The 25729-nt window shown below is 46.8% G+C and overlaps 1 long non-coding RNA gene across 1 annotated transcript; it reads right to left on the reverse strand.

Moving 5' to 3' along the window:
• Positions 1-222: 222 nt before the first annotated feature.
• Positions 223-9251, reverse strand: LOC310884021. Its single transcript, XR_014573983.1, has 3 exons — positions 9046-9251; positions 8818-8929; positions 223-3852 (listed from the first exon to the last, which is right to left on the reverse strand). It is a non-coding gene; the product is annotated as an uncharacterized lncRNA (long non-coding RNA).
• Positions 9252-25729: the final 16478 nt, after the last annotated feature.

Raw genomic sequence — 25729 nt, forward strand, 5'->3', positions numbered from 1 at the left:
CCTGTTGGTGGCACTCACAAACATAAATAAAGACTCCTTAGATTTTTTTTTTTAGATAAATAAAACTTGATGCGCTCAAAAAATTCCTTCCTTGGCACAGATTTCGCAAGGTGGAAGGGAGCCAAGCTCAGCTCCTGGCTCACCGGACAGTAGGTATGCCTTGCACCTTGTCCCAGGATAACAGCAGAGAGAGCAGTGCATTTGCCAGAAGCGTGGGTCTTGGGGGAAAACTGAGGGTGGCAGCGAATGGGACAGATAAACACAAATCTCCTCTACATGTGGATCGTGACTGCTCCAGGATGTGGCTCAGAGCAGGTCTGGAGTGGGACCAGAGAGCCCACACACCCCACAGCAGGGCTGCCAGAGGGGCAGGTATTAGACATGTTTAACTTGAGATTGTACTATTTTAAGATGCAAATTTTCCCAAAGGCCACAGCTGAAAAAGGACTCAACCTGCTATTCTAGTTTATTTTTCATAAAAGGCAGATTTTATCCTTCATTTAAAAATGCACAATATTTCTATACTGTCATTATCTTCATACCTATGTGGCACGGATTAATAAGTTTCTAACCAAATTTTGTACCTCCCCAGACTCTAGCCTTTGCACAGGACTAGAACCGTGTCTGACCTTGTGATGGACTGGAGGAATCTCACAAGGTTGGTCTCAGCATGGGGTCCCATTTGAGTCCTTGTGGGCAACGGGATGTGCAGGATCCCATAGACCTGCACAAGGACCGATGTCACCCAACTGTGCTGCTGCAGAGCCACCAGCGGATTCCTGCTCCCTTCCCACTCCAGACATCAAAGGAAAACGTAGATTCTTCGTCTGCAGGAACAAGATGATCCTGAGATGTCCAGGCCCTGCGCAGAGGCAGTACGCTACCCAAAATTATAAAGCACGGGGAAACAACTGTTTTGGTTTGGTTTTATGAGAAAATTGAGTTTGAGGTTATGGGAATTCCGTAAGGGACAATGTCTCACAGTAGTAAAAGATTATAAAACTGAATTACAGTTCAAACCAGTAAGTGTTACATTATGCACGGAGACACGGAGACTGTAAAGCTTAACAATACACCAAAGCCGCCAACGCTGGAGCAAGGCGAAGGGCCTCCTTTTACAATCCGGTTTAATAGCGCCTGACACAGAATGACTAATAATGTTAAGCAACACAGAGCGGACCATAAAACGCTGCTATATGTAACATTTATTATCCCATGTGCTAATCTTCATATCACATTATTTCCTCCAATAATGGTGATATCGCGCCAACTGCCCCTTCGTTTGAGCTCATTATTTTTTGGGCTCCCTTCCTCCACCAGGACCGTGGCTCGGGCTAACAATGCCCTCCGGGTCCGAAGGGGAAGCAGAGCGTTCCCGTACAGCCACAGCAGGGGAAGTCTTTTTTCGGCCCATCTGACTGGCCCTTTCCTGCAGTTGTCTCTGATTTCTCCCTCACGCCGTTACGAGGTGGTATGAGAGATTTCCATATAATAGCACAAAGAAATCCCTCATTATCACGAGTCTTTCCGGCACTGACCACTGCTCTGTTTTGGCCCCCTGTTACATGTTTTTCTCCTTGTTCTCACTTGCCCATCAGCCAGATTCCCACATTTGCATCTCTCTTGGTGCAATCTCTGCTCTAACACTGTACAACATGTTACTGCTCTTAACTACGAGTTCTTACCTTCTACAAATTAAAAAAAAAAAAAAGCCTCTTGTCATTATTTTGTCACACTGTCAGATTCCACTAAATAACTAATTCACGACAATAAACCTCCTGGTTGCCATTAAAGGCAGGCTGCCAAGCAGTTCAGATGCAATCTTGCGTTATGCTGCTTTTATAAAGGTTTCCCAAACCCGAATGTGAATAGACTTGGGCTTTGTGACTTAAAGCAAAACATTTGCTTAATTTTATATTAAAAAATATTACTACCCGGAGCTGGAAGTACAAATGTAATGATTTGGGGCTCTTATGCCAGCACAAACAAACTTTTTGTGCAGTTCATACGCAAACCCAAACGTCTTTTAGCCTGCATGGACTACATTAAAACAACATCACCCCAGTCCTTCTTTGTGTCTCCCCATCTCCCTCTGTGTGTCCCCCACTGTCTGGCCTTACGTTTCAGCTCTTGGCACAGGATCTATTATTTTTTTTTTTTGTTGGTGTTGGTTTGGGTTGGGCTTAGCTTTTTGTTTGTTTGTTTAATTATTATTTTTGGTGATTTGTGCAGCACCTAGCCCAACAAGGAAGGGGAACGATTTGAATTTGGCATTTGAGACTGCAGTGGGTGCAAGCATCTTCCCTGCAGCCCATGCCAGGGAAACAAGGCCCAGGGCAGGAGGATGGGGTAACGCTGATAAGGCAGAGGGAGGGGAGCAGGGCCCGTGGCGAGGTCTGAGCAGCCTGAAGTCCCCGGTGGGCTGAAGGTGCTGAAGTGGTTTGAAGCAGCATCAGCATCAGCGTGCAACCTGTGTGTTGGGAAGTTTCGTTTCGGTGAGCTCAGAGTGTGTAAAACCATCCCTCACGTGTCCGTGCACTCTTGTTTATGGCTTTCATCACAACACCATCCTACTGACCAAGAAGGAATAGTTTAGCAAGCTTTTTCTCCCACTTGTGTATTAACCAATACATTGACTCATGGATCCCTGTTCTGTCCGTCTAATGACAAAACTCCACGAGTCTTTGCAGATTTCATGCAATAAATGTGGCAGCCATTAACTTTCCCTCCTGTTGGGCACTTGAGAAGATAAAAATCACCCCCTCCTGCTGTAAATTTCTGCTATAAATCCACAGATGCAATTGCACACAATCTAATTTCTGGCTCCTGGGCCCACATTCATCCTTGTCCAACTATTCCTCTTGACTGAGCTGATTAGATTACAGACAAGGGCAGGCTCTCCAAATGCAAGGTCATGTAGCTTAAATTAAATCTAAAGGAGCTACGGTAATATATATAATAGAACTTGGACATCTTTACTATTAAAGAGGTGCGAAAAAGGCACTCAGCTGGCTCCACTTTGGGGTCATTTGGCCTTGAGAAGTGTGGGTGGCTTGGTCCTCCTTTGGAAATCCCCCGGGACTTAGTTCCCAGATATGCTCGTACTCTGATCGTTCCCAGAAAACAGGTTTCCGGAGCCATTTGGTGTATCTGCAGGTACTGTATATCCTGCAGGCGACACGCTGTCCTCACCACTGTCCTTGGCCATCAGAGCGGGAGGTAACGGGGTGGATACTGCAGTAATGGTGCCTCCCATGGTGGCTCCTGGGAGCGTAGCTCCCGCTGCAGCTCGCTGTGCACACATCTGGAGTGCAGGGTACAGCACAGTGTGTGACAGCGCCCCGGACGCAGAGCAAGTAAGCCTGGGCTGAAATCCAGATGCTTCGTTCATACACGGAGGTTTTTGTCTGCTGCAAAGCAGGTTTAAAACCTGTGCTATCTTAAAAGGCTTGCTAGCCTGGTGTATCATGCAGTTATTTCATCTTGCAAACAAAGCAGCTTGTGATTTTCTGGCTATTGTTTTTTGTTTTTTTTTTTTTTTTCTTTTAGAACAAATGGATGATGGAGTTGCACAATATGTGACACACGCTGCTTATTTACCAGGAACATAAAAGGCCCCTGTTTCCCAACACGCAGCGTGAACTGAACATGCTTCTGTGCTCAGAGTTCCCAGCCTTGGTCTGGCCAGCCAGCAGCCCAGGAGCGCTTCCTTGCCACTGCTTCTCTGGCTCTTCCTCACCCCAGTGTTTCTGCTCTTCCTCCTCACTCCACTGCATTCAGCCTCACCCAGCAAAGCATTTTCACCAGGAGCCCATCGATATTGTCATACAATATTGTCATTGTTAACAAGCACTGGGAAAAAAAAAAAGAAAAAAAGAGAGAGAGAGAGATTTCATTCATTACAATGAGACTAAAGTGATTTGGCAGAACTAGAGCAGAGTTTGAACTGAAAGGCCAACCTGCCAAAGCAAGGAGAACAGGGGCAAGAGTGGTATGGAAAGGGTAGCTAAGTTGCATTTTTCTAAGCTGATCTATCCACAGAGCCAGGAGAAGCAATTCCTAAAGCAGAACAAATGTTGAATGCTGGTGCATTTCTGAAACATACCATCATCGGCTTACAGCTCAAAAAAAAAGAACTGTTCTGGGTATTTAACTGGGAGCAACCAAAATTCTAGAGCAGGATGTGAAATCCTGCCTCCAGGTAGGAACTCATGCCAAATGAGAGCTGGGCTGCTGCACAAGGAGTAGAGTAGGAGCTGTAACTGTGTCTTCGCTAAAATAAATGGCATTAGCACTGGACCAGCAGCCCTGCCAGGCACCGTGGCCCAGCCACCACAGCTGAGCTGTGCATGGGGTGTTGGGGACAGCTGCTGCCACTATTTATCTGGCAGGCATGCCAGAGTTGCTCGGCCTGGTGGGGTACTGGTGTAATCAGGAGGAGGGATGGTTTTCTGAAGTCCTCTGATACCGCCCTGGAGTGGGGAGACTCCAGCCATGGAGCCCCAGGTTACAGGTGCCTTTTCTTCTCTTTCGCCTCTCTTTTGACACCAGTTATGGATCATGCTCAAGGTTTTAAAGTCACAAAACTCACAGAGGAATGTTTCTGGGTCATCCTTCACACTCTGGCCAGTCACATCAATGAAAATCCCGAGCAAAAGCCATCTTTTCGTTTGTTCCAAGTGTAAAGGTCAGCCTGGATGAGGCTAGGGAGACAGCACAACACACACTGCCAAAAGGAGAGAGAGATTCAACCCCAGTGGTTCATGCACAGGTGGCTTTTTTAAATTATTATTTATACCCTTCATGGGATAAAATGAAGATGCACATCTTGGGAACAGCTGGCGGCTGCTGATGCATTGCTTAATGCCACGTCTCCACTACCACATCTTGCCAGCTCCGGCCCAGCCAGCTCGACTCCCACCACATAGATGCAACTTAAACCAGCATCAAAGTCCTGCACCAGACAAGCTCTGTGTGTCTGGGCAGATAGGCCCTGAATAGCCCCATTCAGTTTCCGAGAATGCTAAAAGTTCATCCAAAATATGCCTTTTATCACACACCAAACGCATCCGTGTGAGCATTTGCTGGCAGGAGTCTGACTGCTGGCATCCCCGTGGATGCAGGATCACAGTGTCACAGAGTGGTTGAGGTGGGAAGGGACCTCTGGATCCACCTGGTCCAAGCCCTGCTCAGGCAGGGACACCCAGAGCGGGTTGCTCAGCACTGTGCCCAGACAGCCATGGCAGAAATGATGGAGATGCCCCTGCTCAGGACACACTGGCTAATCTTTATGTCCACATAACGTGATCTGTGGTGCAGGGTCCCTGGTGTCGGGTCTGGCACAATATTCTCAGGCTACCTTGAGTAGAAAAGCTGATTCAGCTACTGGTGTAATTAAAAGAAAAGGGCAAAAGTGTTCCCTCTGTGTGCATTAACTGTTTCCATCGATGGGCTGGCAGGATTTCAGCTGCTTCGCTACATGGGAACAGCCTTTGGAGCTCATGCCCCTGCCTGTCACGGGGTAACGCACCCCTGATGTGGAGAGCAGAGGAGTCCAAGCTCCTCTCTTTGGTCACGGTCCTGTTAAACGAAGCAAACCTCCGTGGCAATCGAAGGGAAGAGAGCAGTGAGTGCAAGGACCAGCAGAAACACCTTGGAGCTGGGCCGGAGCAGGTCCTGGAGGCTTCACGGGGGAAACCCAGCGGGGTCTTAGCACAGCCTCAGGAGGGGAGGCTGGGGACAAGGGAAGGGCACCAAGCACCAAGGGACTGAGCCCTCCAAGCTCTCCAAAAACCAACCCCCAGAGCCAGGCAGGCTGCGTGGGCATGTCTTGGTCTGGGAAATCCCAAGCCACGATCTGACAGCCCATGCCACCAGCCCGGATCAGGCACTAAGTGTGCACAACCCGCACAGCTTGACAAAATGCAGCCCAGCTCCAGTAGATCCCTGCTGAGATCGTGCCGATGGAAACGGGCTCAGAAACATTCCCGTTTGCAGCCCTAAATCCTCGATCAGCTGCAAAGCAAACAGTTTGGTCTCTCAGGCCAGGCAGTTCCCGTCGTGCCACAGCTCCTCCTGTTTCTGCCAACCCCTAGCACCCACCCAGCTTGACTCGGGTTAAGGCTGGTGGGACAGGACAGGTCCTTTCCACATAAATCTTAGACCTGGCTTGAGCCCGCCGTGAAACGGTGGTGATTTATGGGGGATTAACAGATCAGAGTGGAAGAATGTAAAGAGGTTTAGGCTCCGTAAGTGGGACGCTTAGAGCTGGGTCACGGAGAATTTGATTCAGACTCAGGACTCTTGCATGGTGTGCAATAAAAAGGAGAAGGGGGAAGCATGCCTTTCACGTGCCCCTTATAGCATGGAAAGACCTTCTTCTGTGTTGTAGTCTGAAGAAAATTACTCAGGCAAGCTTCTGTGTGACGCTGTTTCTTAGTTCCTAAAGGCCTCATAAATGTAACACTAAAGGTGCGCTTATTTTTGGTTTGTTTTTATTGTTTTAGTTGTACTCTCACAACAGGTGGGGGGATAGGATGGTAGGGAAGGTAGAAAAGTCAGGAGGTGGTGAGTTTATGAGAAATTAAGGGTAGTGCAGTCAAGAAAGGGTTAACAGCTCATTTCTATGGGGATGAAAACTGAGCCCCCCCGCCAAAAAAAAAAAAAAAAAGAACTAGGAAAAGTGTGTCTTTTCACTCAGGAGAGGGGAGCGAGGATCAACCTCCCCATGCCTCGCTTGGATTTTTCTCTCGTTTGCAACTGTGATTCCTGCGGCGCAGCCAGCAAGCGCCGGCCGCTCGCCGAAGCTCAGAGCTTAAATCCCAATCCCCAGGCTCAAAAATCATCATCTCCTCGCTGTGCTGCCCAGCAGCTGCCTTCTGCTGCTGGCTCAGCCTCCCGCAGCCCCCCGGGCACGTCGCAGGCCCCGCACAGCCGCAAGGCCGCGGCCTGCCCTCCCTCGGTGCGTGGCGGGGAGGGCAAGGGAGGACATCAGCCCGGCAACCAAACCCCGAGCTCCAGAAGGCCGGGAGAATAATTACCGATGGGCTAGCTCCCGTAAAGTTGTTGGGGATGATGCAAGCTGGTGCAAAAGAATATACGTGTCAGAAGTCCTGACAAAGCCAGTGGTCTTACAGGGGTTGCTCATGTGAACTCGATTACGCCGAGCTAGGCCCTACTTATTGTGTAACATTTACGTACCGTGCTGCCCCGTATTAGAATACTCTATTTATCCAACTAGGGATGAATATTTCTTATGTGTTTCGCAATAAAACTTCAAAACACTGACAGACAGTTCTCTTCCAGAATTACACCTTTTTTTTTTCTTTTTTTTTTCTTTTTTTTTTTTCCGTAAGGCCAAAATTCCCTTTAATTTCACCAACTACAAGACAGAAGAAGAGCAATTAAGTTCAACCATGCACACTTTTTAATGTGGTTTCAGGGGGTTCTTTAATGTTGGTAAGTTAGCAGATAAGCCATGCATCCACCCATCCACTTAATTACAGGCCTGCTACCTCCAGTCGCTCTGTTTTTTAATTTAATTTGCTGCCCAGTTAGAATCTGAAGAAACCTTTGCCATAACACGCCTACCACCCGCATCTTCTACCGCCTTAACTACAAACTTCCAGAATGAGCACTTCTTTACCTACTTGCAGACACTGCAAGTAGGTTTATTTTATAGCACTTCCTTCAACTTCCTTCATCCTTACCAAGAAACAGCAGTGCTGTATCCTGAACTCCGAGCAGAGGCATATATGTTATGTCAGAGGGTTAAATGATTACATGTCCCCTCCATTAAATATCATCAGTACCGACAGCGGTGATCAGGGATTCTCACTTGACTTTGCCTCCAGGTGCACAGTGCAAGACCCTTTCAGAAGCCCAAGTCCTCATGGCTGGGGTGGGACTGAGGAACCCTGAACATCTCAGCCTGGACAACTTGATCCAGGTTCATGTTCATCTGAAATTAGGGAGAAAGCCCAGGGAAGGCTTGGGAGAGCCAAGCAGAGAAACCCATCTTCCTGGCAGCAGGCCCCACGGCTGCCTGAGCAGGGCAGCACTTCTATTTCCAGTTGCTCTATTAATTGCAAATTGTTCAGACAAGCTTTATGGGCCAGTGGTTTTTCAAGCCATCCTTTAGTGATACAGCGACGTGTGTTTGAATGATAATCTTCCACTCACTGTGGACTTTTAGCAAGGTTTCTTAAGGGGATGTTAGCAAAAGCTTGAGGTTGGTGTGATGCAGGGTGACACATTCATCATGGAGATGCAAAGGTCTGTCACTGCAGTGTAGCTTTTTGTGTCAACTGAAGAAGACAACCGTTGCGTGGATATTAGAAAAGAAACAGACTCAATTATGCACAGGGCTCCTCTGGTCACGCTCTCTGTCACTGCAAAAATTGTCAGGGATCACATATCCGACCCAGAGGGCAGCAGCTACAACTTGTTAAAATGTATTTCACTTTACCCAAAAGAATATTATTAATATTAGTATAAGTCATTAAAGAATGATGGGGCTGGAATGAGGTGTCTGAAAGAGCTGAGCAACGGACTCTCCGCAGCGATACCTTGTGCAGAAAGCTGCATTTCTGCCAGCGCACGGGGAATTTCTGCTATTTCGCACCACTGTCAGCAGAGTCAGAGCAAAGCTGAGAAAGGTCTGCGAATATCTGGCTGACGAGAGGCAGTCATGAAGGGTTTTTTTTCCCTCCTGCATCAGCAGCTCCTGGGGCACTAATGCAAAATGAAATGAAAAACCCATCCGGGGAAATCCAAACAGCTTGGTGCTTCAGACTTTGAGTCTGCACCTGTACAAACCTTGAAGCAGCATCACTGCAGCTTGTACTTGGTCCACTGGGTCTGGGCGTAGAGCAGGAAGGATTAGGCACAGAACTGGATCCAGCAAACAGCAACGTAAACCTCAATTTGCCTGAAGAGGGGACAGGGTGGGAGATGCTGCAAGCCATGTGAGATGCTGCTGTGACAAACTTCAGCTGGTGTCACTGCTGGGACGTGCAGAAGGGACTTGGGGAAGGGCTTTCATACCTTCACGGGTCATGCTCCATCTGGGAACAACCTCACTGCTGGGTCCTGGGGTGGGAGAGGAGGAAGCTCTTCAGATATGGCCCTGCGGGCACATATTCCAGAGGGGGCAGAGAGGTGCCCTGCATTGGGAAAGGTGCACGGTGACACCAATCTGAGAGAGGGCAGAGTCGTCCTATCCCTGGCCCTCTTGCTGATGCTGGAAAATCTTGTCACCTCCCAGGTGAGTTTCCAACATGGTGCACATTTGGGCCTGACCGTCAGGAGCCAAAGCCATTTGTGTGCCTGGCACCCCCATGCACAGGGCCTTACGTGCCCTGCAAGGTGCCTGGATGGGACCAGTCAGAGGCAGACAGACAGACAGACACGTGGAACCGACCAGGATCTCAGGTCCTATGGCCTCAGCTTGGTCTCACCAGGAATGTAGTTAGCGACCTCAGACCGTATCACTGCAGTTTCTATTTGCCAGAAACCCTTTCACTTTCAGGCTTTCCCTGCCACTGAACACGTGCTTCTTCTCACCCAGGCTGTGAAAGGGGCAATGTTGATATTCCCCTCCAGAGATGACTGTGAGGCACACCTAAGATTTCGGGGGTATTTGGGTGCCCAACACCTTCTGAAGACTTATGCAAGGTCCATAGGAAATATGTGGTGGGACACACAGAGACTTGGAACAGCAAAACCCGATCCAGGTCAGGGTTGCAATGACCAGCCCTGCTCTGCACGCTGGCTCTCTGCTAACAGATGCAACGCCTGCAAGGTTTAATTAACTAGTATCTGTAAAGACCCTTGAAAGAAAGTTTCTCTAGATGTCAATAGTCCCAAATTGGTCCCATACTTGCTTGTCAGGGCGACAACTATGGTAACACGAGTGTGTTTGCTCTGCACTTCATGAACAGAGCCTTGGCTCCAGCTTGGGATCAGGGTCCTACTGCAATGTAAATACAGAAGAGTAATGATTACCAGGAGAGGGGCTCTTGAAAGACTCCATCCCTCACCGCAGGGATGTTTGACAGCCAGTGACTCAATGTTCTGTCTTTCATAACTGTAATGACTCACAGCCCTAGGATGGAGAATGAGTGCAAGACAGGGTGTACCATTGTTCAGAGCCCATCAGAATAAGCAAGGTCATTTTCAGCATTTAAAAGAAATTGGCAACCCTTTGGATTAATTTTCGGGGAAAAAAAACTGCACAGGAAAATCAAAATAATAATGATGAGTAAATCTTTAGAGGTTAAAGTTCACAAGGAGATGCAAACCCGAATCTTATAACCACAAGCAAGACAGAGCAGGAGCTTGACTTTGATACCATTTGCTGAGCTATAAATCAAGATTAATCCCATGTGGATTTATAATGGGGTAAGTCTGGCATAAGTGCATCTGTGTACCTTCTGCATTGCCTGACGCTACCAGGATCAGAGAGACTTCCTCACCACCGTGCGGCCTTACAACTTAGAGACACATCTTAGGATAAGTAAATTATCTCTGTACATGTAGGAAGGATGGCTTAAACACAAAGTGCAACTAGCATCAGCTGTAACGCACCCTGGAGCATGTCCCAAACAATCTGCAGCTACTCAAATCAGATCGCAAGGTTAAAGTTTGTGACAGCTGATGTGATACACTTTGGAGGTTGTATTTAAAAACAGCATGTGTAATGACGTGTGTGTAATCATCTCTAGATGAGAACCTGGAGGCAGATCTTTCATTGTCATGAGCTGGTGAAAAGCCACAGGTTTCCAGTTTACCTTAGCTGAGGACACAGACAGTAGCCTCCACCAGACTACAACTAACTCCGGGCCTTAGCTTTTATAAGGTAGGTAAACTAAGCACTATGCTAACTGCTGAGCAAGTGGACTGTGATTTTGACCGTGATTTTTACTGTCTTCCTAAAACAGAAACGCACCTAGATGGTGGCTGAGTTTCTCAGAAGTGCTAAGAATAGCCCAGGAGGTACCGGGTACTCAGTGCATCTCAAAGTCAGACCATTCACACGGTGACATTACAGATCAGAGCCTCTTCAGTGGGATCATTTCCAGAATTCTCACCTGATGGACAACATTTCTGAAGTTCAGTGGTAGCTCACATGCAAAAACAGTTTTACTCATGGACGTTGCCTAAAAAAACAGCCTCGTCTCCTTCTGTTGCAGTGTTTCTGCACAGCGTTTGGTTTCTCTTTCCGAGGATAAGTTGCACCAGAATGAGTAAATGATCCAGCTTGGCTGATTGACAACTGGGCAATGTTTGTGTCCTTCCCACAGGACATGCGATACTCCCTCCCCATCAGGGAAGCCATTCCAGATGGCGTTTCAGCCAGTGGCATCACCAGATCAGTTTTCCAGATCACAGAGAAGCTGTTCCTTCATGTTGGTGTCATGTGGCCTGATCCTGCTAGCCTTGCTCAGGCAAAATGCCACTGATGGATGCTCCACAAGGTTTGGGCTCTTCAGAGAAAAGAGAATGCTTTGGAGTACGATGACAAATGCCAAGGGGCACATGCCAGGTATAGCTTTCCAGCCTTGCTGGGAGAGCAGCATGCCCAAAGGAGTTTGTAACTGTGACGGGCAACCCCCACTGAGACCTCTGCCACTGGAGAAGGCTTGTTCGACCTCCCACTTACCCTGATACCTCAGAGACAAGGCTAGAAAAAAACATGAGATGTAGTTTAGATGGCCACTGATTAAGCACGATGCCTTTTAGGGTTCCCTGGTGCTGCCCGCAGGACAGCGAGCCCTGCGTGCTGCCCTTTGAGAGAGGAAATAACACCTTCAGACTTCAAACAAGAAGAACGAGGGGCAAGTTCGACATTTGATTCCTGGTGGTAGGCATTACCTAGGCAAATATTTGTGAAAGATAGCCCTGTCTCTTTGAACAAGGAAGGGAAGCAGAGGGGCAGGTGCTGGCCCAAGGTCAGCCAGACAATCGGCGGCAGACCCGGAGACCTTCGGGTCCCTACCCAGCCCCCTTGCTCCATCCAGACAATGCCAAGACCCAACAGCTTCATGCCTGGATTTGAATGTGATCTCTTTTCCTTTCTCTCTTTGCTCGGGCCTTGCTTTGAAAACCTGGATGTTCTTCCAATTTCCTGAGGTGTTTATAATTTCCTTTTATTGTAGTGAGCACTGCTTTTGTATGTAGTTGCTTAGGACATTGAATCCAAAACATTTGAGATCTAGGAATAATGTCAAGCTTCAAAATGTTTAATCAGCAAGTCTTCCTTCTTGCCAACTGACAATGCCGTGAAGCTGATATGGTCCTTTTCTGTGGGCAACCTGAAGTCCTCAGTGGTCTAAAAAGACTGGCATACAAAGAAGCATTTCTTCAAGGCCAGAAGTTGTTTCTCCATAACATATGGGGTAGCTTGCTGGGATTTCTGAGACACGATGCTCTACCCACAGTACAAGGAATGGGTCAAAATACCTAGAAAGAGCATTGACTTGTTTCCCACTCCCCAGAAGAGAGAAGGAAGCAAACTAACATTTGGATGAAGGCAAAAGCAAGCCAGATTTTTCCCATGGATCAGTTATGGCTGTAGGTCTAACATGACTCAACAAAATTTTAGCTGAAAGCTGTGGGATTTTCCACTGAATTCTCTGTGCTTTGCATAGCTCAAAGCCTGGAAGGACCAAAATGGTACCAACCTGATATAAACACTTCACAACCCCACTGGGGAGGTTTTACTTCTGTTTTTTACAGTCTTTCCTTAGTGGGAACCAGGTGCTCCGCTAACAGTACAGAAACCTCATAAAATCCCACATCAAGCCTCGGTTATCTAAATACGAGAAACAGCTCCTGCTCCGCGATACTTTCTGATCGACATCTCACCTGAAGCCTGCAGATAATTTGCTATAAGACGCTCTCAGCTCTTTACACCGGCCGCCCACTCTCCCTGCCCACTCCCTGGCGCACCGGAGCAGTGCTCAGCAGAGAGCAAGAGAGCTCCCTTCTGCAGAGAGGAGCTTCCAGAAACTGCTTTTTCCAAAATAACTGCTGCTCGGCACAGCCCTCCTTTTCCCAGATTTTTCCTCAGAGCCCTCTTATTTTTTGATCTGACATGCAGAATGTCTGCAGTGCTGGGGCATGATCATACCTTCATGGCTCATACACATTCCCACGTCATCCTCGGGGGGTTGCTGTGTCCTTGGTGGGCTCACTGTGTCTCCTGCATGAACCAGGAGGCTCCTCGTGGTCTAGAGCATATCCAAATGCTGCTGGCAATGCTGGCACCTCTCCGGGCTCCATGCCTGCCCACCACCAAGGGAGAGCTGAGCTCAGGTCTCTGCACACCCAGAGGCTGTGAGCCAGAGCTTCACCCGTGTTCAGCTTCAGCCTGGGGCTGCCAGGTGCTCTCCTGCTCCTCCAGTGCAGGCAGCAGTTCTTCCCGAGTTGCATTTCTTCCTGAATCTTAGCTTAGATTTGGTCTCTTCGTACTTACTGCTGACATCTGTGCCTTTGCTGACTGTCTGTCACTTGAAACCAATTAAAATAACCGGCACGGTGTTTCCAGTGTTTCTATCCTTTCAGGGGGGCGGATTTCTACACAGGACAGGGATTTCTTTTTAAAATAATTTGTGCTTGCATTTTTGACTGACATGGGGGAAATCCTTTCTTGCGCAAGAAGTTGGGGTTTTGAAGCAAGAGTGCCCAGCTTTGGCATTGAAAGGCCTTTTGGGAGCAGAAAGCTTTGCAGCACTTCCCGAAGAGAATCAGCCTCTGAACTCATTTGGAGAGGTTTGTCAGTGGACAGTGCCACCACCAGCACCCCACTGAACCCACCTCAGCACACAGCAGCAGAGTGTGTTGAATGGGTCTGCCAGCACCTAATGGGCCCTGCTCACAAAGTAGGGTGGACATGTTGCTGGTGGCCTCCTAGGGCCATTAGCCATCTGGAATGAGCCCTAAAGTCACCACTGGTAAGGTCTGTGGGTGGTCCCAATACAGCCAGAATAGCGAATAATGATGAGACCGTTACACAAGGCAATCAGGATCCATCCAAACAAAATACGTGTTAATAAAGCCTGATTTGTGTTTGCCTGTGCCCGGAGTAAAGCTAAGATGATTTAGAGCCAGAGCTGAAGAGCATCTCCCGAAGCCCATAGCAAGAGGGTTTGCATGACCTTCGGATATTTAAACAGGAGCATGATGATTCCAATAAGGAAGGTGATTCCACCTCTTCACACGGATTTGATGAGACCAAAACCATAAAACTATATTCCAGTTAATTGTCAACTTTTTAAAAGGGCTTTTGAAAAATCGTAGAGGCAGCAGAAAATACTCACCCAAACAATGCAAGGGTAAGGAGAAACTCCTGCAGCGAGAATTATGTGAGTGTCAGGCTGTTCAGTTTATCAGAAAGAAAGCTAAGCATGGGAAAGACCCCTTGCCAGGAGAAATGGAGGGTCCTGGCTGGCCGTTGTGCTCAGCACGAAAAGGCACAAAAAGCCAGGAACCTCCACCCAGGCAAACGAAACAGAAATCATAACAAGCCAGGCATGCTATACCCCGTTATAAGTAACCGGCCTCAATAAGCAGCAGCAAGGTAATTACTCAGTGGCCCAGGACACGCAAATGACTAAACTTAAAAAAAAAAAAAAAAAGCTAGATGAGCTTTAAGGCCAATTAGCTGACCTTCACCTCCAAACATGATATTGGGGATTGCTTTGTTCAGTGATAGGCACTGCTGCACAGAGCAGGGTCCGGATGGGGCCCGGAGGAATAGCACACCACATCTGAGACCCACAGCTCTCCTCCTCCTCCTCCTCCCTGTCCTGCAGACACAAACAGCACAGCTAGAGAAGCAGTAAGCAAAGCCTTTTCTTTTCTCTTTTTCTCACAAAACAGCACCAAATGTATTTTATATCAAGTAGCTGAAGGTGTTGCCTACCTGGCAAGCGGCCGCGTTTCTCATGCTGTGGTGGAAAAGGTCCTCAGCAGTGAGAGCAGCAGAATGGGTTTCTGCTGTCCCGTCATGGGACAGCCATGGGGAGCTCAGCATCCTGACCTTGCTCATACACCCTGCGCTGCTCTTCTTCCTTCATCACGTTAACGACGCTCTGAAGCAATTTCTGAGCAGCAATCAGCACCTAAATGTAGACGGGGTTGTCAGTGACCTGAATCACGCAAACAGGAGCTGGGGGACCTTTCACTGGAGAAAAAACTGGTTCTGAGCTCGCACCCTGCATCTCAGCTGGGAGTTAAAACCCAAGGGCAAAAGCAGCTCCGACACCAGTTTGGGGAGGTCTTGCACCAATTACTCTAAGATTTTCCTGTGTTCCTGTGTGTAATTTCATACTGTCAACCTGGGAGATTTCCAAGCTCTCAAACAAGTATTATTTCCAGTGTTTGCTGTGCAGTGCACACTGATGAAAAATCTAGCACAGGCAAGTAAAACATCTGAAACAGCTAAATTCTGCCTGCCTATGTGATCAAGCAAGGTAGCCCCTGTTTGACTGAAGCTGGCAGCAATAAGCAGTGCATATTTTCCTCTCAAGGCTTAGGAGGACAACCTTTAAAGAAATATCTAAAAGTTGATAGAACTTGGAGTTCACACACCTAGAGCAGATTTTGCTGTCATATCTCACAGGAAACTGATTTCAGAGAGGGCCACAGTCAATATTAACTGCAGGCAATATTTCAGACTGGGCTTACTTGTATGCCTTTTCCCTTACGTGAGCCATCTGTGGAAGGAGATGGGCTTCTCTTGCTCTCTAAACCCTGGAAGGAAATGTATGGCTGAATGACAGCAAAGCAGGGATCCAGATTCATTATTTATTTTTTTTCTTTCAACATGGAGGGATTTATATCCGTATTTTTAGCTGGGGCTATCACACAAAGAAAAAGCCAGTGAGGGAGCTGGGGTCTGCACCAGGGCCTTGTGTAAACTGCAAGATGGTGGCACTGGTGGTTTCTACTTGGTCTGTTCTTCAAGTTCCTTTCATAACGTCTCGTGGCACAAAGCAGGGACAGTTTTTGTGGGTGGGCTTACCAGATTTCAGCTTTCTTCTTTCACTTTGGTGACATGGTCCTATTTGCATCTTCCCTGCTTACCTCCGGTTCCTTGGCACTACCTGTTTGTTAGACTTAAGCAAGATGAAGGCTGCTGTGAGATACGAGGGCAAAGGGAGATGGAAGACCATGGGGTGGCCTCACACCTTTCCCTGGCCAAAGTCTCGCTCGCGAACCCTTCCTTGCCAAGCGGCTCAGTGTGGGGTGGTGGCCTTGTCACCAGGGATATGGAAGCTCTCCTCCTTCCCTCTCACCGGGGCAGTCTCCAGGCTGAGCTGTGTAGTTTAGTGGTGCCAACAAGGCCATAGGACCCTTCAGCCTGTGTCTTCAGCAAGCTAAAACTGGGAGCAGAAAAGGCTGTAGGTGGCTATTAAAGACAGGCAAGTCCAGTAACTGCTGAAATGAAAGCACTTGTCTGTTTCTTGTTTCGTATTCCTCGCTAAGAACTGGTATTTGCTGAAGCAGAACTAGTAAAACGAATGTTCTTTCGGTCCCACCCTTGTCCCCATGTGTCGTCCGCTGTATTACCACTACTTAGAGCCAACAGACACACGCCATTCTGGCTGGAGCAGAGGGCCGCAGTGCGAGGAGCAGAGGAACAGCCTGCTTGTGTGGCACCATCCTTACCAGCAGGCTGAGGGGTTTCGGAGAAGCAAGAGGGGAAGTAAGCGCCTCTCGTCCATGACCGTGCACCAGCACAAGGCAGTGAGTCAGCCAGAGCGATCCCCACACCTCCATGGCAGCGTGGCTCCTGCCCTCGCCCCGGGGCTGTGAGCTCGGCCCTTCATCTTGATTCGTGCCCGTGGTCACCGCAGGCCGCTGCGGCACAGAGCCTGGACCGGACGGTCCGAAGCGGCCGGACAGGAGGGTAACCGCTTCTCTCCTCAGGTGCCAGCATGTCTTCACCACACCAGCTCGTTAGACTCCCAGGCTTGGGATATCCCTTTGACTTATCAGGCATTTGGTACAGACAAACTACTGGCTGAGGAGGCTTAGAAATGAACTTTTCTCATGGTGGATTCTTCCTAGCAGGCTGTCTTACGCCTTCCCCTGAAGGAGCTTAAGTTTCTTTCCTCACCTGTGCCACAGTCACAGAGTGGGGGAGCCTGAATGTTCATGAAGATGACAAGAGTGAGTGTCCAGGGTGATGCTAATGGCCCAAAGCCCCTCTGACCTCAACAACCACTTGGGCTACATGAGCAGACTGCCATGCCAGCTCCTGTGCCTCTTGGCCACTGGCACCTCGCCTCTGTCCTGAGGGATTCACAGGAAGCTAATGGGGGGCCCAAGAGCACCATCTCCATCAGAGTATGTAGGATGAGGCACCCAGACACCCGCAGAAGATCAAAGCAGGGATTCCCCAAAGACCTTTGTTGTGCTTCCCACCACCGCTGCTGGACCACTCTGCGTTCATCCCACACAGAGGAAGAACGCACCAACCTCAAACCATATTCCAAACATTCCGCCAATTAAATAGCTTTAAAAGCAGCAGTAATAGCTAAGCACTAAGCACCAGATCCTCTGTGATGATTTAGCTGAAGGAATACCAGACATGTAACGGGATCTCTAGCTGCAGTCTACAAAAACATTGGCAGTGTGCGCTAAGATCCTCAGTTTATGTTCTCAGGTTGCCATAACATAATACACTCTTTTCAGTAGCACAGAGATAAAAACTTGTTTGTGGGAGTTGTTATTCCTATTTAGCTTTGCACACTGGCGATCCAGCCAAGTGGGAAAGCACAGGGCTGCAGGCAGTCTTAATTTCTTGAGCCAAACCTGAACTCTATAAACCCAGACTTGGACTGGCAGTGTTTATGTAGGACGGCATGTGGTCCTTCTGCTCTGGTATGCAAGGTAAGCATCAGGACTTCTCAGCTCTGTAGAGAGGAAATAGGAAATACTTTAAATGTATGCATCTTTACTTTCATTTCCTTTATTTTTCGGAGTATTATATGCAGCCACAAATCTTTATATTTGTTACAGCCTGCTACTGCTAGCAGAGAGACACAGGCTTTCAATGCTCTCAAAAAGTTTCTTGAAGGTTTGTTTTTTATTTTTTTTTCTAATTTTTCTAATGGTTTTCTCTTGCAGGCAAAATTTCAGCTTGTATCTGCAATGGGTTCACATGGCCTCAGAACTGCATCTTGCCTTCTGTCCGTGTCTCACTCAGCCCCACAACTGTAACGTTAGGGTAAATACCCCGAGGTCAACACAGCTAATTACTTTTGGTAGAACTGGGATCAATATCTGTCCTTCATATGCACTTTCCACTCTCTGTTGAAGAATTCTTTATGGGCTGCCAGGGTCTCTTCGCTGGTGGGCTGGCTTTAAAATGTTTCTCTTCTTGGTAGTAAACTGCCTTTTCCAATGTTTCCTCTGGTAATATCTAGATTTTGTAGGCCACCTTCATAGGTGGTCTAATTTAGGCCAGATGCACACACTTGTTAATGTGTCCGTGATGATATATAAAAGTTCTACATTTAGAAATGCCTAATAAGGTAGTTCAGTAGTAAAAATTAAGAAGAAAAATAAAGAAAAATAAAGTTCTGTTATACAAGTGCATGTGACACCAGTGAAAGTTTAGCTAAGAAAAAGGTGGCTTTGGTGACTGCTGAAACCAGCATCAGGTCTTAGGTGCAACCAGCTAGTGGGAAGTCACCCTGAGAGAAAATAGCCTCAAACACGGATGCCCAGTTCAGCTCTGTAGAAACTCAGAGAAGCTTTAAGCTGAGACCTGGGCTCACCAAATCACTCCAGATTTCGTTGTCATATTTATTGGGATAGCATCTCAGGAGACATAGAGAAACAGGCTGATGAATCCTACTTGAAGCATGCCAACTATAAACTTAAAATTCCCTTTCATATAAGCCATTGGTGACCACAAGAAAATACTGCAGCTGATGAAATACAGTAGTCTTGTTGAGTCTACATCCTCTTGAGATGCTGGACCAAGTCTGGACACATTGCCAGGAAGGACAGAATTTGTGAGTGCTGGTTTGCAAGCTCAAATTTGTGTACCTGTTGAGCTTAGCTACCTAACGAGACCCATCCACTCCAAGTGGCAGTAGGTATGAAACTGAATTGACTGCATACTTCAGCAAGGCTTTGTTCTTGGTTGCACTGCAGTAACTCTGGAATACCTCTACGATGCCCTTGGTGTAACTGAGACTGATTGTTAGGAATGGGATTAGATTCTGCAGGGTTGGGATGGTCACGGATTGCCCCAGACAAAATGGAAATCTTTGAAAACACCCGTAAATGACTACCTGATTTCTCATAAAGCTGGGAACCACTGCAGTAGACTTTCAGAGACATCCAGCTGGAGGATGTCCATCCCGAATTACCTGTTCTGGACAGCAGAACTATCCCACTGCTGCACCTGTTCTGCAAAGGTGTCCTCATGGTGGCAAGGAGAGCAGCTGTTCATAAAATGCACGAAACTCTTTAAACAGCAAATGCTTCCCAAGCTGCAGCCACCTCAGCCCCCAGTGCACATACATGGAAGGGGATACCAGAACTCAGACTTGCTCCAGGACTACCTTAAAGTCTTGGAAAATTTAAGCTGCCCTTGATAGCATAAAGGTTATGGTGAGTGTATCTGAAAAAAAAAAAAAGGCAGAAAAAAGGCAGAACATGGGATTATAGCCCATTTTAGTACTTTTATTATTTTCCTTTAAAAGTCAAAATGACTGCAAACCAAACTCCAGGTAAGAATGTCCAAGGGTTTGCAATATTTGAAATTCCCCAAAACTTTGCCAATTACTTCTTTCCTTCTAAAGCCAGGAAAAATACATCACCCGCCTTGAAGTGACTTTTTCTTACCCTACCCCACCTCAAATGGGGCAGTCCAAACATATACCTGGAATAAAGCAAGTAACTGGCTTACAAGTAGAACTTTTTTCTAGCCACTGCTCTATCAGTACCAGTGGGGAGCTAGAAATAAAACCAGAATAAACCCATGAACTTCACTCAGCTTTCTCAGCTAAACCAAACCAAAGGGTGAAAGCATCACCTGCCTGGCTATTCCACAGGGACCCGCTGCGCAAACCTCCCTGAGCTCTCAGCGTATTCCTTTTTCTTAAAGTGGTCTTCAGCTGCTGCAGATTGGTGCAGCACTATCCTAATTCACCCCAGATGGAGATCTCCCTTTTCTTTCCTTTCTCCTGTCCCTTCACCACAAATTTTAACCAAGCCCAGACTCCTGGAGCCTCTGGCACCACTCCTGCAAGCCTGCAGAATTTACAATATTCAGAAGCTGCAGTAAACAGAGTCTGAAGATAGCGATGCTCGCTGCTGATCCAGCGAGGATTCACAGTACAGTAGGAGCCTTATGGTAAAAGCATGTGAGCAGAAGCAGATGACTGTAATGGCACTGCATCACTACACTGTTTTCTCACATTCAGACTGTGATTTGTAAAATACCCAGCTGCCCAGCTGGCTCACAGGACCAAAAATACTCAAAAATACAATTTCAGGATTTTAAAACAAACTATGGATTGTCTGCATTACTTTAACCTTTTGTTGTTGTTGTTCCCTGCTTATTATTCTCAATTGCAATAATAATCCTTATGTCTTATACCTTTTTTGCTGCCATTTTCCTTCTCCTTTTAGTAATTTACTGCACATACAGTACATGTTGGTTTTGGGTTTGTTTGTTTTTGTTTTTAACCTATGTTCTTTGTCAAATTAAACTTGGTATCAATGCCTCAACTTCAGTGATTTTGCTGGCTGGGAGCTGAGATGATGTAGGGACGTAGTAGAATACCGATATTTTGTATTCTTTCTATCCCCCCACTTCCATAATCCTACATGTTACTCAAACTACCTTACCAAAGCACTGGTATGCCTCCTGTCCTCCTAAAAACTGAGCGTATGCCAGAAGTCCAGCCTCTTTTGTGACGGTCCTTTTCACATGTTTTAGCACAGAGCTGTAAATTCAAGCAGGGCTCTGGTCTAACACTGATTTAATTACGATAACACCACTTGCTCTCACAACGCGCTGCATTTCCACAGGGCTGTTAAGCAATGATTAACTCGGCGTGGAGTCAGAGTAAAGCAGCTAGGTAGGCGCTTGCTGTGACTACCCAAACGCGCAGCAGTGATGCCGAGCGAGATGTGGCAGCAAAGCATCCCTAGGAGAAGTTCTTCACAGGAGTGGGGACTTCATGAAGACATCAGGCGCCTTTGGCCCAGCAGGAAACAAGAAACAAAACAAAAAACTAGCAGCAGTGCTGAGACCAGCACCAAGCACCCCGACCACAGCCACTGTCTCTTACATACGTGGTGGTAAGGTTTCCATTGTGGATCTGGGCACGGTGTGCTCTGGAAATGACTATTTTCACAGTGTGGGAGGGTGTTAGCAGCCAGATCACGAAGGTGGGAGAGTTTGCAACAGAAAAATGTGGCAGGTCACTTGGAACTGTGTCTTCTGTGTGTTGGTCTTACAGAAGAAAAGGAACCAGACCGCTCTCATTGAAAAGGAAAAGAAAAGCTACAGGATAGGGAAGGGCAGTTTATGTTTTTTTCTACTTCTGTCAGGATAATGGCATATAAAATATTATAACAGGATATAACTTACTAGTGTTGAAATTACAAGTTCGGTTGGTAAAGGCCATAGTGCTCATCTGAGAGATTCCCAGAGAGCATCTGAATTGCTTATACGTGCCGTTTTGACTCAGACACAATGGGAAACACAGCACAGCACATGGTTGAACATGCGTTAAATGACAGCAACGACAAGGTTCAAATGTAAGTTTAACTGTGGAAGCTCATCAGGAGGATTCCATAAGGTCCTACACCTTTGTCTTGAACTCGTGTTATTTAACATATTTAACCATGACCCAGAAAGAAAATATATTTAATGAAGTTCATCGTATAAATATAGAAGAAACAGCAACTAAGAAGGCCAGCACATCACTGACAGAGTAAATACCTAACAACAAAAACAAGTGGTTCCACCTATGGGCAGGGGGATGCTATGGGGAACAACGACTAAGACCACAGATGAATAAATAAAAAGTTGTAGCCAAAAGCAAATGAAGCCAAAGTGATTGAACAAACACAGAAATGCTGAGCTGGAGTCCAGAGATTATACTGTCTCTGGCTTGACTGTCAGCTTTGGTGACCACATTTTAGGAGGAATTTCATATGATTGGAGAGTGTTCAGAAAAAAACTCTGAGGACGACCAAAAGAATTGGTTGAAGACTTGAGGTTAGATCTTTCCAGGCTACAGGAAAAGGGATTAAGCAGGGCCTTGATGATACCTGGTAAGTTCCTCCCATGCAGGAACAGGGACAATAAAGGGTTCACTGTTCTCAGGGACAAAAACCTCCAATGTGCTCTAATGTCTGTGAACTGACATTTGACAAACTCGGAGTAGAAAGAAGACGAATTTTAATAGTGAAAGGATTAATCATTGGAACTACTCACAAATTGCTACGGAGAATTCTCTGTCAAAGGCTAATTTAAAGTCATGGTTCTTGCTTTTTGCTAAAAGTCATGCCCTATTTTTGGTTGATTCATGGGCATCACAGCTTTACAGACTCTGGCTTCAATGAGTGGTCAGAGCTTGCAGTAAGACCTGTGTTACGCAGGAGATCAGATTCTTGATATTCTTTCTAAGCTTCACAGTCTCTTAATCGACAAACCCAGCAGATGACTGTCATCCAATTATGTGAGCACTGGGGTTTGTAGGTGTAACCTGAACTGCAGCTAACGACAAGGTAAGGCTTGGCTGATCAGTAATAACTCCCTTCTTTCTCAAAGCACTTAAAAAACATGGAGAGCTAGAAATTCAATGGATTCAGTGAATTACAGTGGGATTTTTAGGATAAATATCTATTTCTAAGGTGGGATAAATTTCAGCTTTCATCGTCTGAAAGTTAGCAATGGGGTTCAGTTGCAGAATCGGGTACGTGCACAAGCGTGTCTGCCATGTAAGGGGCACACATGAGTCGGGTATCCCAATTCCTCCACAGCCCCCTGAGATGCTGCTTTCAGGCAATCTGATCCCGACTTAGTACTCAGTGTAAGTTAGTTGTCCAGGTTCTCTGGATCTCTGATGAAGACTGACAAGTACATTTGGAAGGTGATCAATCCCACCTGCTTTAGACAACTCTCATAGGACCACTTCTCTTATAGTACACCAGCTTCACGATGTGCTATTGGCTCAATCTAATCTTGATTCAAAAAAAAAAAAAAGTTGATTACAAAACCTCTTGTACAACTCTATTTTGCTCACTTTCTATCTGCTTTTTCTTCTCCGAGAGCCTGCTTCACATTGAGAGAACAAATTCCTGAAGTCTAGCAATTGGCCAAGAAGTCAAATATGAGTTGACATTTGCAACTTTTACCTTCAACAGGATGGGAATAAATTGCTGAGTTCATGCAAATGGCTCCAGGCATGTTATAAAGGAGGTATGAGAAGGGGAAACTGTTCAACAAAGGGCAAGCATTTGGGGAAATATTCATTTCTGTGGTTAAACCAAAGCCCACACTCAAATGCAAGGAGGTACAAGAAATATTCCTTTAGCAAAAAAAGGGAAAAGGAGCCCTTTGGTGGAATTCTTCCTCTCCCAATGATGCTTGGATGGGCTGACCACAGTCTCCCTGCTCAGCACAGCCAGCACTCTGCCACGTCACACACCTTTGGGCCCCAGCACCAGGTCCCCATGGTCATGACTGAAAAGAGCACCATGGATCCAGGATAACCTTGCTTGTTCACACATGTGGGATTCGTATGCAGTGCTTTACCTTCGTGAACAGAGACCACCTGGTGCCCCAGCTGCTGCTGAGCAGTTTCAGCATCACCTTGACAAGGGAATACCAGAGGACGTGCTCTTGACAACGCTGCTCTGGCCCAGGAGCCACCCAGCTTCGCCGGCCAGACCCCCAGCCAGGTCTGAGCTGGGTGTGCTGCGTGGATTCACCACTGAAGCCCTCGTTAACTCACTGCAGAGAGCAGACATGCCCTGTGCATTCAATCCTGGCCCTAGCAGACGGAAATAACACTGAGAGCAGCTTCATGGCCACCAGCCAAGAGTTATATCATTCAGTTCTTTTTAATAGGAAATGTATGTATGTCTTCATTTGCTTGCTGACGTCCAAGCTTTTAGAGCTCCTCACTTCATTTGTAAGCTTTCTCCTCAACTTTAAAAATTAGATGTTCCCTTAAAACACAATCCTTGATATTAATGCAGAATTACATGGCTCCGGGAGCTGAGGCTTTAAGGCAGCAGATAGTACAACTTTAATCAATAAAATTTTGAGCCGTCTCCCACACAGCCATTGGTGTTGATTTGGAGGAAGGACAAAGAGAAGCGGACCCACAGTCCTAAACCCAGACATGGGCTCATGTGCAAACTGCAGATCTGATGTTCTCTGTCACCTCACAACCTAATGCTATGTTGAATCTGTTTTGACTTTAGAAACTTCTAAAGATCTTAAACGTGCATGCTAGCAGCCTCCCATTAGAAACGGCAGCATTTGCACTAGTCATTTTGCTAAGTGTTACGTGCTTGCCTACGTACCTGAAACACATACGCATGTTTATGAAAGAGAAAAGAGAGAAATGAAATTTCCCTCCTGCTCTGTTGGCTGCAACTAGCTTTTCATGATGAGCAAAATAAGGTCTTGATAAAGTACAAAATGCAGTGATCAGGGCTCTGATAATCTGTATGCTGAAAGCAGCACACAAAGCTAAAAATACAGAACGGGAAAAACCAGTGATCTCAGCACAGCAACTGCCAGTAGGTGAACTAATGAAGCAGACACAAGATGAACGTCAGTTCTGCAGTCCCAAAGCCTGCAGTCCAATGCGCTCAGCTGGCAGTGAGGGGCAAGCACAAGGGCTTTATTGACACAAATACTTCATAGCATGGGCTATGAATGACAAAGCAAGGTCTGGATCCACAGTCTCTTGAAGTATGTGGAAACCCTTGGCTAAGACACTAACCAGTTGATGCAAGGCACCCTAAAAGGGGCCAATACTGCCTTATGCACCTCAACTCTGATACCAATTTTGCACATCTTCCATCCACAAGAGGAAATCTCTTCAGCTATTCAGTTGGACTGGATAATGTCAACATCAGACATTTCTTATTTAGCCCCTTCTGTGTAGTGCTAAATCTTTGTTTCCATAAGGTTGACTGCACAGGACTAAAAAATAAAAAAAAATAAAAAAAATACACCAATAATGAATTGTAAACATCTCTAAAAATCATCTGAAGGAGGTTTTCTGGAGCTAAAATGCTCATTACTTTAAAGCCTGCTAGGTCTCAATTTGCCAGTCAAAGAAGATGCTGGTGGTCCCATAAGAAAGCTGAGAATTTTGCTTTACCATTCATATAAAATTCCTTTTTTCAGTCCTGCACGGTCACACAATAATCGGACCTCAAACTCGCTTTTGGCCCAGGACACAATACTGTCTAGCCTGCATTTCTATGGGTAATTATAGGGGGGGTGGGAAAGGAATTTCCCACCGGGGGAAAGGAGGGAAGCAGTTCTGCGGCAGGTTGACTTCACTTCAAGGAACAGCGGCTGCTGGCAGCCACGGGGAGGTTTTGGAGCGCCCTGAAGAGATGGATTAGTGCGGCGGAGGTGGTCAAAGGTGCACGATCCATTTGTCAGGATCACTGCCCCGGATTGTGTGTGTGCGTGCATGTACATGTGCTTTTATGCGTG

This window comes from Anser anser, assembly GCF_964211835.1.
Source record: "Anser anser genome assembly, chromosome: 1".
Lineage (NCBI taxonomy): Eukaryota > Metazoa > Chordata > Aves > Anseriformes > Anatidae > Anser > Anser anser.